This window comes from Tupaia chinensis, unplaced genomic scaffold (genome assembly GCF_000334495.1).
Source record: "Tupaia chinensis unplaced genomic scaffold, TupChi_1.0 Scaffold000251_1, whole genome shotgun sequence".
In the NCBI taxonomy this organism is placed as follows: Eukaryota; Metazoa; Chordata; class Mammalia; order Scandentia; family Tupaiidae; genus Tupaia; species Tupaia belangeri.
In genome coordinates this window covers 1,700,204-1,714,033 of record NW_006159731.1, presented here as the reverse complement: position 1 = coordinate 1,714,033, position 13,830 = coordinate 1,700,204, and the positions used below count along the sequence as shown (strand labels likewise).

Genomic DNA, 13,830 nt, shown 5'->3' with positions numbered 1-13,830 from the left:
TGTCTCTCTCTTTCTGGTGAATGCATGTGCCCTGTAGCAAAAACCTCTCAAAAAAATAGTTATTCTAATAGGTGTGTAGTGGTACCTCATTGTGGCTTTAATTTACCCTTTCGGAATGACTAAAAAAGTTGAGCATTTATCCATGTACTGATTACTATCTTTGTATCTTCTTTGGGAAGGCTGAAGACTTTTAGATGAAACAATGGACTGGGTGGAAACTCTCCCAACGTTAGAGCTGCTTGTCACTAATGCTCCTGCTGCAGCTGTTCCAGACAGTGGTACCAAAGAGCTGAGTGTGGGTGTGCTTTTTCTTGACATTAACTGTGACAAGTGCCTTTTAAAATATTTTGGACTTCATCATCTATACAAATCTTTTGTGCATTTTAGAAATTGAGATATTTCTTATTATTGAATTTAAGAGTCGTTTGTATATTCCTTTTTAAGGAATTCAGCACAGAATCAGTTAATATTTGGGCTTGTGGAACCATGCTTACTGCCATGTTGGCTGCAGAATTGGTTTATTACCTGTTGATGATAACATGTATAATATTCTCAACTGGTCTTGTCTGAGGTGTTTTTCATGTTGGGTAAGTTCTCTTTACAAGCCAAATGATGTATAGTGATCAAATGTTTAAAAATAGTAATAATAATAATGAAATGAAATGAAATTTAAAAAAATCAATGGTACAACAAACCACTCAAGTAAGGGACAAAGAGGCCCCGAGGCACGTCAGGAAGCATGCTGGAGTCACCTGGTGGCCTCTCCAGCCACATCTGATAAACCTTGAACTTCTGGCCAGTGTGCAGTACTTCCAGTGAAGAAAATGTGAAGCACTCCAACTCCCAGCTGAAACGCGGACAAGCCTTTCCATGTGGGACAGCAGCCCCTCGTACATTGACAAGCTGGTTCAAAGGATCAGCTTCTCCCAGCCCACGTGTCCTGAACAGCCAATTACTTGGCATTCCAGGATCCTCATAGAACCCCCAGCAGTACTTAGGATGCCGTGGTTATTCACTAAACTGGACACAGACAAGTCTCACCAGTGCATGAAGGAGTCCTGTGAAAAGCTGGGCTCAGTGGAAGATAAGCTGTTTGAACCAGATTACTGTGTCAAAAACTGATAGGAGAAACAATAAACTGATTTTCAAAGTGAATTTGTTAGAAATAGACAAGAAGATATCAGTTGATTTCTGTCTTTCTAAGGGTGATGGATTGGTGTTCAAGAAACAATTCCTGGAGACTAAACTGAAGCTGAGTGATGTTGTGAGCACACAGAAGGTTTCCTTTCTGCCACGTGATTGCCCCAGTGGCTCTAGGGATTTGCTGCTGTTAGAACTGCTCTTCACAAAGAGGATTATGCTGTTCTGGCAACCTCAAATAGTTATTCCTGAAGGGTTCTCTTCCCTCTTTAACCAAACACCTTCCAGTTCTCTTTGTATGTTTTGCATACAAACAATACTACATCTTAATTGTAAATAAAACTTTGGGGAAGAGATGGATAGGATTCATGACTAATTTTTTTCAGGTGAGTTGTGTGTCTGAATTGGAAACTGTCTGAGGGAAGCCAAGTCTGGGTTATGTGAACTTTCTAGCTCTTATGCTACTCTAATGTCCCATTTTACCTTACATTTTGCTTTATTCAAAAAGTATATTTCCTACACACTGATTATTATTTAAATATAAGGATAAATTGGTGAAAGCCTAATCCTTGTGACTTTAGAACAGTAGACATACGAGTCTGTGAAGTGAGGCCTGCTTCAAGAAACTTACTCTAGAATTTGTGCTTTCATTTTCAAAAGGGTCTGTCCAGTTATGTATGCCTGTTTTTGAATTGTAACATTTCATTTCAGTTGCAAATAGGTGCTTTCCTAGTGTAATTAGTAATATTTAAAATCCTGGTGGGTCTTTCAAATAGAAGTTGAGCATAACCTCTAGGGCTTGAGAAATTTTCCTCTAAAAATTATTGTTGCACATTTTAAATATTTTTCTATATTATTTTCTACTTTCATGGCCATATTTGGGACTCAGCTTGCACAGATGACCACGTGGGACCCAGATGCCTTAACCACCATGCCACTGGGTGGTCCTTCAATAGTATTTTTTAAAATTAAATTGCCAATTATTTATTGTTAAGTTAGCTTTTAAAAAGAACTTTATTTATTTATGTATTTAGAGAGCTAGAGAGAAAGAAAGAGAGAGAACCTCCATCAGGGTCCTGAAACCACAAACCACCCCTGGTCTTCAACCAGATCCAGATCATAGATAAGCCCACACCTTGCAAACTCGGGAGGATCTCTGGAATTGAACTGAGAACCTTCCCTCTATGAGAATTGCCTCACACAGCATCATGTTTTACCTCTGTGCCATCATCTGGTTCCCAAGTTGGGCTTATTTTTAACTTCTAGGTTTATCTTATTATCTTTCTATCACCTCTTTCATAATCAACTAGGTGAGCAGCTTAAAGATGCTAGCTTATTTTCAGAAACTTATTGGCTAAATTCTACTTGCATAGGCTTATGAAAGGAATGATTAACTCTGGGCATCTTTTTTCCTATCTTCATGGAGGCAGAATCCTTTCCTGGTATCTTTGGATAAAGAGAATACTTCTCTGAGTGTTTTTCTAGAGCCTTCAGATTCTCTACCATGGCAAACAAAACCCACAGAGACTGAGCTCCTGGCATGAATATTACCAGTTCCCTAATCACTTGGCTTTGCCATAAAGGTCACAGAGCTGCCTAGCAGGAAATGGGGCACAGACAGCAGGTGGCCATGCCAGAGCAGCTGAAAAGAGCTCTATTCATGACAGATTGTACATCATGAACACACAGTGACAGCACAGCATACCTGTCAGCCTCATGGCAGGCTGATTAGGTTAATTAAGGTTTTGTCTTCAAGCATGATTGTTAGAGCTGTCAGTAGCATCAATGATGCTAAAATGAAGATTCATATTTAGGGAGTGGTAGAGAAGATCTAAAAGGGTGCTTATGTGGACATGGAAAGCTAAGAGACAGTGGATTAATTTCAAACCCAGGACAACCTGAATACTGGGGGAAACAAAGAACAATTATTTTCAGTGGAACTATGGTGCTCTAAAGACATTTCTGACTAATATATACAGTTGATAATTTATAGATGATCCTAGAAGTCCTACAGATAAAGCTCAGGGAATGTGCCTACTTTCCAAAAACATCTGAACCACAGATTATTTAAGAATGGAACACATTGAAACTAAATTACTAGTATGTTTGGTACAGTGGTTGCCCATAACCGGCTCAGAGACTAAGGAAAAAAGCTTCATAGAAGGCATTGTTGGCTTTTGTAAAACCCTAGATTCAGGACTTATTTTAAGTATAACTGGAGTTGTTAACAGTGTGCTTTCAGGAGCAATACAAAGGCATCTGGTGCCAGCTCACTATGCTTATCAGTGTCCACAACTTTATGAATTCCTTTGGTTCTTTTCAGCTACTGAGATGCCAATACCTTTGGTAGTCTTGTAAGTCACTAGGCCTCATTAGTTATTTAAATCCTAGTATGAATGAATTAATTTATTAAAAAAATAATTTTCTAGCCCATTGGAAGTATAGTATAGCGGACATTAAGGAACCTGAAGTGAGTGAAGAGAAATGAGGTGAGGCAAAGACATTTTAAAAAGAAAAACTAAAGATGCTACTCCAAATTTTATGTAGGACCAGCTCTTTGAAAGCCACATAGATGTATCAAAGGATATTTCAAGAAAATAAAAAGACAACCCAAAGAATGGGAGAAAATATTTACAAATCTTATATCTAGTAAATACCTACTAACCAAAGCATATAAAGAATTCTTACATTTTAAGCTAGCAGGTGGCATGGTGGTTAAGGCACTGGACACTCCTTCATGGCCAACCACAGTTCGAGTCCTGGACTTGGTGGCTTGCTTTCTCACTTTCCTTCTCTCTGTGTGTCTTTCTCTGATCAAATTAAAATAAGTGAATGAATAAAGAAATAATTTCTTTTAAAAAAAGAACTCTTACATTTCAACCACAAAAATATCAACAATATAATTGTTCTAGTTGAATAATGGGCAAAGAAAGTGAACAGACATTTCTCCAAAAAAAAAAAAAGAAAAGATACACAAATAGCCAGTAAGCACATGGAAAAAGAATGTGTAACAAACATTGTTAATGATTTGGGAAACACAAATCGAAAGCACAATAAGTTGCCACTTCACACACACTATAACGGCTATACTTAAAAAGGAAATTAACAGGAATTGACAAAGATGGGAAATGAGAACCCTCATACATTGTTGGTAGGACTGTGAAACAGTGCAACCACTATGGGAAGCAGTTTGGAGGTTCCACAAAAATTAAATGTAGAATTACCTTAAAATGTAACAGTTCTACTGCTAGGTTTATACAAAAAAGAATTGAAAATAGTCACTCAAAAACAAACTTGAATATGAATGTTCATAGAAATATTACTCAAAATAGCCTTAAGATCCAAAGAGCCCAAATATACATCCACTGATGAGTAAGTAATCAAAATATGGTATATTCACATAATTGAATATTATATAACTATGAAAAGGAATGAGGTATTGGCACATGCTACACCACGATGCACCTTGAAAACAGTATAATAATAATAATAACAAGTCAGACACAAAAAGTTGCATATTGTATGATTCCATTTCTATGAATATCCAGAATAGTCAAATTCATAGAGACAAAAAGCGGATAAGTTGTTGCCAAGATCCAGGGCAAAAAAGGAATAGGAAGTGACTGCTTAAGAGATATGGAGTTCATTTACATGGTGATAGAAATGTTCTGGAACTTGATAGTGCTGATAGTCGCACAATGTGTATGTATTAAAAGTCCCTAGAATGTGCATTGAAAACAAAATTGCTAGAGGGTGTGTGCACTCACTGGAGAAAGATAGAGAGAGAGAGAGAGAAGTGAGAAAGCACCCCTGCAGGGGATGTTCACATCGTAATCCCTTCTCTTCCATTTCACCATCCTTTCATGATTTGGGGCACACGTGCATATGTGCCTGGAGTGCTTCTCAAGCCATGGTAGACAGGACTTTTAGCACCTGGTTGACCAGTTGGGATCTGCCACTTTAATCACCTTGACACTGGCTGGCCTGAAATGTGCACTTTTAAGTGGTTGAAATGTTGACTTTTATGTTATATGAATTCTATCTCAGTTAAAAAATAAGCCACATAAAAGCTCCTTGCATCTTTTGACTAATGCTTGGGAAACCCAATCTTTGCAGGTGACTATGGAGAGACAATTCAATGTCATGCTGATGTCTAGAGAACATGCCACCAGCCCAGTTTATGCAAAGCTTCATTAGGCAACAGAGCTTCAAAAGTATAACTCCTCTTCTTCTTCCTGCTGTACTATCAGGCTGCAGGAGCAAAGTAAAAGCAGACAAGCAAAGGAAATGGATTTTCAACATAAGAAACATAAATACTCTGAAGCTGAATTAAAAAGCCTAGGTTATAGGAATTTTCTGTAGTCAGAAAAAGTGCCAAGAACAAGACCTCATTGAAGGACAAGTAGAAAGGATTTGTCATCCACCCTTTGAAACAAATGACTTTTCCTGTCAGCTATACTTCCAGGTCCTTGGGCTTTTAAAGTGTGCACACACACACACATAGAAATCAAGCCAACTCTCTCTCTCTCTCTCTCTCTCTCTCTCTCTCTCTCTATATATATATATATATATATATAAATATATAAATATAAATATATATATATATATAAATACATATATATATAATATATAATATCTTATAATATAAAAAGTAATTTTAAGTGTGTTTAGATAGTAAAAAGATTTAGTAATTAATTTTTTCTTTCTCCCTTTTTCTTGTCATGGTTGAGACGTTTTTTAATAGGGAAAAGCAAAATAAAATTCCATACTTCTGAAGCAAAGAGAAAGTTCATTGTAAGTTCTTTGGCTACATTTGCTAGTGCAAGTCAAGGCTCCATAATAAATAATCACTAAAGATAAACCACAGTTGAAGTTACTATATAAAGGGGTTTTTATTTTGTTTTGCTCTTTTAATCTGAAAACTCATTTGGCTAGATGATGATGAAGCAAGGGTCATGGTGTGGTAGTAGTGTACATCACTTAGTTTCTCTCTTTCATGGCAAAAACCAAAACCAAAACCAAAAACAAACAAAAAAACCCTATCCAGATATCTTGAAAATATCACAAGGTGGGTGAATTTACTGTCCAGGCTGGAAGAAAAACTATGTTGGAGGCTTTCGGTTTCTAATCTGCCATGTCACGAACTTGGAAGTCATCATTCCATCCCAATAATAAGTAAAAAGCTGAACAAACTGAAAATCAATAGCCCTTAACTCTTATTTGGTCTACAACTTCCTATAGAGCTACAGTAATCAAAGGGTGTCTTAGTAAAAGAGCAGGCAAATAGATTGGTGGAACAAAATACAGAGTCCAGAAATAGACTCATGTAATTACGGTCAATGGATTTTTGACAAATTTGCAAAAACAATAAAATAGAGAAATATAGTCTTTAAACTAATTGTACTAGGACAACTAGACATTCAAAAACAAACAAAAATAAATCTAGACACAGACTTTACACTGTTAAAAAATAAGTATAATGTAAACTGCAAAACTATGAAACTCCTAGATGGGACCAGTAGATAGCATAATTACTCCCATGTAGTCAACGATGGTTTGAGTCTCAGACCTGGCGGCTTAAACTCATGCCGGGCGCTTGTGCGTGTGTGCCCAAGATCCCAAGAGGAGAATGGAGGAGAAGGTATTGTGGCATGGTCATCCCTCCTGGGAGGTGATTTATTGGTTTCAGTCTCTCTGTCTCTCTCTGTCTTTCTGGCGAGCATATGTGCCCTATAGCAAAATAAATAAATAAATAAATAAACTATAAAACTCCTAGAAAATAACAGGACAAAAATCTAGATGCTGTTGGGAATAGGAATGACTTATTAGAGACAGTACCAAAGGCACAGTCTGTCAGAGAAACAACTGATAAACTGGACTGAAGTAAAATGATAAACTTCTGCTCCTTGAAAAACAATGTCAAGAGAATGAGAAGACAAGCTACAGACTGAGGGAAAAAGAGATGCAAACGACACATCTAATAAAGGAGTAGCATAGGAAACATACAAAGAATTTTTAAAGTTCAATAATAAAAAAATAATAATAAGTAAAAAAAAGAATGAATAACCAGAACATAAGCCTCAACCAAAGACAATATGCAGATGACGAATGTATGGAAAGACGTTCAATGCCATATGTCATTAGGGAACTACAAATGAAAACAACAATAAGGCATCACTGTATACTTGATGTATATGGGAAAATGAATTATTGATAATATATGAGTGATTTGAGCTATAAAGAAGACATGGAGAATGTTTCAAGTCCTGGTTAAAATTATTTACCTTTAATCAACCTGTTACCTTTTTTAGCGCACTTTTTTAAAAAAATTGCAAGCCAGAGATAGACAGAGAAAGCAAGAGAGAGAGAAAAAAAAGGAGGGAGAGAGAGAAAACACCCCTTCAATGGAGTGTGGTGATGTCACTACCCCTTCTCTTTCATTTCTTCATCCTATTAGGATGCTGGGCACACACACATATGTGACCAGTGCATTGTTCAAGCCACTTGGGCTGGGATTGAGTCACATTGTTGGCCATGTGGAACCCAGCTCCCTTATCCACTGGGCAATGAGGCCAGCCCTATTTAGTCTACTTCTGATATAGACATTCTGAATAGCTATAGAATCAATTCAAAGTCAAGATTACAAATTGAATAATGGAAGTTAAAAAACAGTGGCATGCTGTTAAACTATCACTTTAAAAGATCATTCCTGTTGAGAAAACATGTGTTACCTAACATTAAAAACAAGCTATTATAATCATGGATCTTTTTATTTCTAGTTATTTCTCATCATGCTTCTCTAATAACAACAAAACCAAAAACAACCCCCAAAAAGAAAAAAAAATTAAAAATTGCAAAAGTTTTAAAAAATACATTTATCTGGGACTAGCAGCTGGCATGGTTGTTAAAAGTGCTGGGCATTTGCACATGGCCAACCATGGTTTGGTCCCAGATCTGGTGGCTTGCTTTCTCACTTTCCCTCTTCAATCTCTCTCTCTCTCTCTGTCTGTCTCTCTCTGGTCAAATTAAAATAAATTCATAAATAAATAGAATTGAATAAATAATTATTTTAAAAAATGCATTTATCTCAGGACTGGCACATAGTGTAATGTTTACATTGCTAGACTCTCACATATTTGATTGTCCCAGACCTGGTGACTTAAAACTCACACTGGGCATGTGTGCATGCATGACCAAATTCCTGAGAGTTTAATGGATTGTGGTGTGGCCAGCCCTCCAGTGGGGTGATTTCTTACTTTCTGTCTCTCTGTATCTGTGGAAAGTGCACATGGCTTATAGCAAAAATCTCTCTTAAAAGTTATTATAATTTGTGATTTACATATAATCATTATATCTCTTTGTAGGGTACAGAATGGTCTTTTTTTTGCATAATGGTCTTTAAAAGCATGTATACAGTGTATAATAATCAAATTGAGGATATAAGCATATTCACCACCTTCAACATTTAACATTATATCATGTTGTGAACATTCAAAATCTGTTTCACTGGTTATTCTGTGCATATATACTTAATTGACTATGATGTTCTTTACTGTGAAATACATTTCTAAAGGAAAAAAAAAGCAAGTTGATTAAAATTTAGATAACACTTCCTATTGAAAATATTCAGATTAATTAATATCTTTAGTGAATCAGTAAAATTTAGGGGGGGAAAGCCATAGAAAGCAACCAAGGATACCAGGGTCAATGTGTGAGGAGGGTGGAAGATGGCAGAGGGTGAGAGATAGGGAATCAAAGATGGGGAAAAAAACCCAAAATATACAGGAAACAACAAATGGAAAATTATTTGTTGACGATAACATATGTGTTGATGTGCTTGATTGAGCCAATATACAGGGTATTCTGGATGGAAAATCTCATTTTGTATGATGTAATGGTATACAGTGAATGAATGTAAATCAATACATTTAAACTAAAAAAAATCAGATAACAAAACGTCTGAAATTAATGAGGATGGATTTTTGAAAACAGAGATAATCTTAACATAGAAATTCTTCTTAACAAAAAAGAATTTGTAATTTTCGTGTAGAGGGCTGTAGGAGATAGGAGTTTATATCCTGAAAAGGTCTGTAATATCATTGATCCAGTTAGAAATAGGTAGAATTATACATAACAACATTTCATTAGGAAGAAAGAGAAAAAGAACACTTTTATTCACTCTTTTAAGATCAGAGTACTGTACTGTACATAAATAAGTCTTCAGAAAAGTAAAAACAAAGCAAAATTGGAAAGAGATGTTTAAAAGCAAAGACATGGTAAAGTTAGTGATTTGGTGATTTATAGGCTTTACAAAGTTCTTGATTTTAGCCTTCTCTAAATTCATTCCAAAGAAGGACTCAGCTACTTGGATTTTTCCCATTATCTAGTTTCATACAATGAGTAATGATTATAATAAATACAAACATTGAAAGTTGTGAAAAGAACTGCCTTTCAAATACTGAAATTGCACTTAAACCTTTTTGTGTGTAAGATAGCTGAATTTGCATCTTTTACCTTTCATTGAGAAATTTAATCCTGACATTCAATGTTATTATGTGTGTTTGTGGACTTGTCTTTTTTTTTTTCCCCTCATCTCCTGGAGTTGGTTGTCTTGTTTTGTTTTCTCTTACTTCTATTTATCTCCTTTAACTTTCCTGGTGCAGAATTCCCTTAAGCATTTCCTGAAGAGTTGGTTTAGTTTTGGTGACTTCTTTAAGCATTTTTTAAAAAAAAATCCGGGAATAATTTTATTCCTCCTTCCCATTTGAAGGATAATCTTGCCAAGTATAGTACTCTTGGCTGAAATTGTTTTTCTTTCAGAGTTTTATCTATGTCTTCCCATTCTTTTCTTGCCTGCATTGTTTCAGCTGAATAGTCAGATGTTAGTCTAATGGGGTAAACTTTGTAGGTAACTTGGCATTTTTCTCATGTCATTTTTAGAATATTATCTTTACCTTGATTTTCACCAATTTGGCTATGATGTGACTTGGAGAGGATCTTCTTTCTTTTATTTATTTATATTTTTGGAGAGGATCTTATGTTATATCTATTTGGTGTCCTTTGTTTTTCCTGGATTTGTACATTCACATGTCCACCTAAATTTGGAAAGTTTTCAGATAACATATCATAAAAGAGATTTTTCTATGCTCTTGCCTGTCTGTTCACCTTCCGGACCACCTATTATGTGGATATTCAGCCATTTAAAAGTGTCTAGGATTTCCTGTATGTTGTCCTGATTTTTAATGGTTATTTTTCTATTCTTTTTGGTTATTTGGACCAAATCAGAGGTTTTGTCTTCAAGGTCAGACATTCTTTCTTCTGCATGGTTTTATAGGCTATTGATACTTTAGGGAGGTTTTGATTTTGCATCCTTTATATCTAAGTTCTGTTTGATTCTTTTTCAGTGCATCTATTTCTTTATGGAGTTCTTCCTTCAAGTCATGGGAGGATTTTCTCATCTCCTGGAGTTGATTGTCTTGTTTTCTCTTGCATTCCACTGAGTTTTGCTACAATGAATATTCTGAATACTTTTTCTGTCATTTCTATGCTCCCTCGTGTTTTATCCAGTTCCCTAGTTCCCTTCCTCTTTGGTGAATGAGCATGTGGAATCCACAGTAGGTGTTTTGGGTTCAGGTTTTCAGAGGGTAGTCATTTCCTTTAATTGCTAGAGAGGTTGTGGGTAGGGAATTACTCCTAAGTTTCCTGTCTTTGAGTGTTTGGTTCCTGTTTGTCCAAATCTTTCTGTTCCTGATGTGGCTGAAAGTTGAGCTGGATAGGTAGAATGTAAGGTTCTAGACCACTTCTTCTATGAATACCTTGTACCTCCCCTATCTCAGGGGTTACAGGAACCAGGTGTTGGTTCTTGAAGGCTGAAGCAGACTCTCCTCTCCCACAGCAGGTTGTGCAGGGCCTTGATGAGCTCAAGCTGAGTGACTTGGGCCTTTCTGTTGTTCCTTCTATCTCTTCTACCTCAAGGATTACAGGAACCCAGTGTTGCTTCTTGAAGACCAGAGCTGCCCCTCCTCTCCCATAGTGGGCTGGGTAGAAGAGGTCTCTGATGAGCTCAGGCTAAGTGGACTTGGAGTCCCCTGTTGCTCCTTCTATCCTTTCTAACTCCTAATTTTCAAAAATTTTTAAAAGGCTAGAGAGAAGAAAGCATAAAAATACAATAAAAAAATAAAAAGGTAATATAAATTTTGTGTTAAGTAACCTAATAATCTCTTTGTTTGTTTCTTCTTTCCATGGCAGAGAGGAACAGAGAGAGAGTCAGAGACAGAGACACAGCACTCCTAAAAGAGTCTTGATAGCCAGTCCACTTCCAGCATCAGCCAGTCTCAGATCATGGGCAAGCATATGCCTGGCATACTCAGGGAGGTCTCCAGACACTAACCCCAAAACCCTTTTACATGGGAATCCTCACAAAATCACATTTTACCTCTGTACCACTGTCTTGACGATAATATTCTTTATGTAAGTGGGGAAAGGAAATAATAAAAGTCTGAAGCCAGGAAACAAGAAGAAATCTGACTAAGCAAGAAAAGAGATCAGGTGATCAAGTTTCACTAGCTTCATACTACCTGCAGTGTCTTCTGGGCATTTCTCTTATATCCATGAGAAATTTATCAGAAATATCATGTTATAGAACATTTTTTAAATATACAAGATTTTAGAGACTATTTGCTAAAATAAACCCCGATTTGGAATCCATGTGAGAAAACCCTTGAGAAATACAGGGAACAATTGCCTGGGAATTCTTCAGAGTTTTTATCCAGAACAGTCAAAACATCAAATTCAGGACCAACCTTGAAGCATAGTGGATGAGCACTGTGTACAGGGAGGTTGATCCCAAATGACTGACTGTTGTTTGATCTCAGCCCGGGAATCTTGAAAACATGCCAGACATACGTGTGTGCATGCCCCAAATTCTTACATGATGGAAAAGTGGAGAAAAAAGGATTAGGGTGTGACCACACCCAATTGGGGGGGGTACTCTTTCTCTCTTTGGCAAGTGCATACATGCTCTGGAAATAATACCAAAAAAAAAAAAAAAAGAAATCAAATTCAAAATCCATCCATATCACTCTCATCTCTTTTAAAAAAAAATTTTTTTTTCTTGGAAAGGTTTTTGCTATAGGGCATGTGTGCTCACCAGAAAGAGAGAGACAGAGAGATAGAAAGCAAGAAATCACCCCCAAGGGGGGATGGCCATGCTGCAATCCCTTCTCCTCCCTTCTCCACTCGGGATCTTGGGCACACACGCACACACGCCTGGCGTGAGTTTAAGCCACTGGGTCCGGGACTCAAACCATGGTCTACTACATGGGAGTTCAGCGACATAGCCATTACGCTAACTGCTGGTCCCACCCTCATCTCTTATTAATATTATTTAGCTAAAGTTGAAAGAATCACAGGTCATGAGTTTTAAAACACCATAATTCCTCTCTCCAGGGACTACCTAAACCAGATCACCCCTGATATTACAATATTACAGAGTAATTTTTCAAATATCATTGAGACATTTCACGGTTATCCACTTAGATTTACTTAGCTATAAGATTTTGTGTTCTTAATAGTGTTTATTGGCCAACAACCTTTGGAGATAAAAGCCCCCCAGAAGTTGGGGTGACTCTTGTGGCTCTGGGTTTTGTTGATGCTGGTTTTCATTAAAATTATGGCTAAATTCTTTAGTTCTGGGCTGAATGGTCCTGGTTATGCAGCTACCTGATTGCTAGTTTCTTCATCAGTCAAGCAGTCTTCAAATTTACTCCTCTCAGTTCTGTGATTTTTGACCTTCGGGGGGGGAAAAATATGCAGCATGGTTGTGTAGCTCTTCCATAAATGGAAACTACATTTGTCAAATAAGTTCTAAATCTATTGGAAGGACTCCTGGGTGTTCTCTGTCTCAGCCTGTCTTGCCTCTCATATGAAGAGGCTGTAGAATCCTCCCAGAGGGGCTGGATTCCTCCAGTAGGCAAGAATATTCTTTAGGTCTATCCAAGACTTTTTTCACAGATAATGCACATGGGACAACTCATTATGAAGATGAAGTCACACATAAATCTGTGTACAATTAAATCTCAAAATAAGTTCCATGGAATTGTACTTATTTGTGTTTTGCTGATTTAGTGGTAAAAATGAAAGCCCAAAAGATCCTGGGAAAACCTTTGTACTTGTGTTTTTCTTTAAGCCTCAAATAATCTTAACTTAAAAGAGTGCACTTCTAAAGCAAAACAAAATAAAATGAGACATCTGAAGAGCCATACATGATAGCTTCAGAGATGACTAGATATTGGGGTTATAAGTACAGCAATGCATTGCTAGTGAGTTTGTCTCTCCCACTGCCTCCCACACTCCAGGTGGGAAACCTACAGTAGTGTCTTATCACCTTTTGATGTTTGTTGAATGAATGGCATGTTTAGGAAGTAGAGAAAACCACAGGTGTAGAGTGATTCTAATGGAATCTAAAGTTTCTTAGGTGAGAATACTGCTGCTGTCTGGGAAGATTTACGAATATATTGGCTCTAAAAATGTAAACAACATTTCCAGAGACTTTTTGGAGGGAAGATAAAGACAATGCATAATAAGTAGTGTTGGAAAAATAAAATGAATTAGGAAAGATGGCCTTAGGTGTTCTCATCTCCTGTGAATGCTGGGATATCTTCAGCCATCACTGTTCTCAAGATCACTCTC

General features: G+C 36.8%; 1 pseudogene; it reads left to right on the top strand.

The window, feature by feature from the left end:
* The first annotated feature begins 202 nt into the window (after window positions 1-202).
* Window positions 203-13,830, top strand: part of LOC102485147 (serine/threonine-protein kinase Chk1-like) — a 25,849-nt pseudogene continuing 12,221 nt past the window's right edge.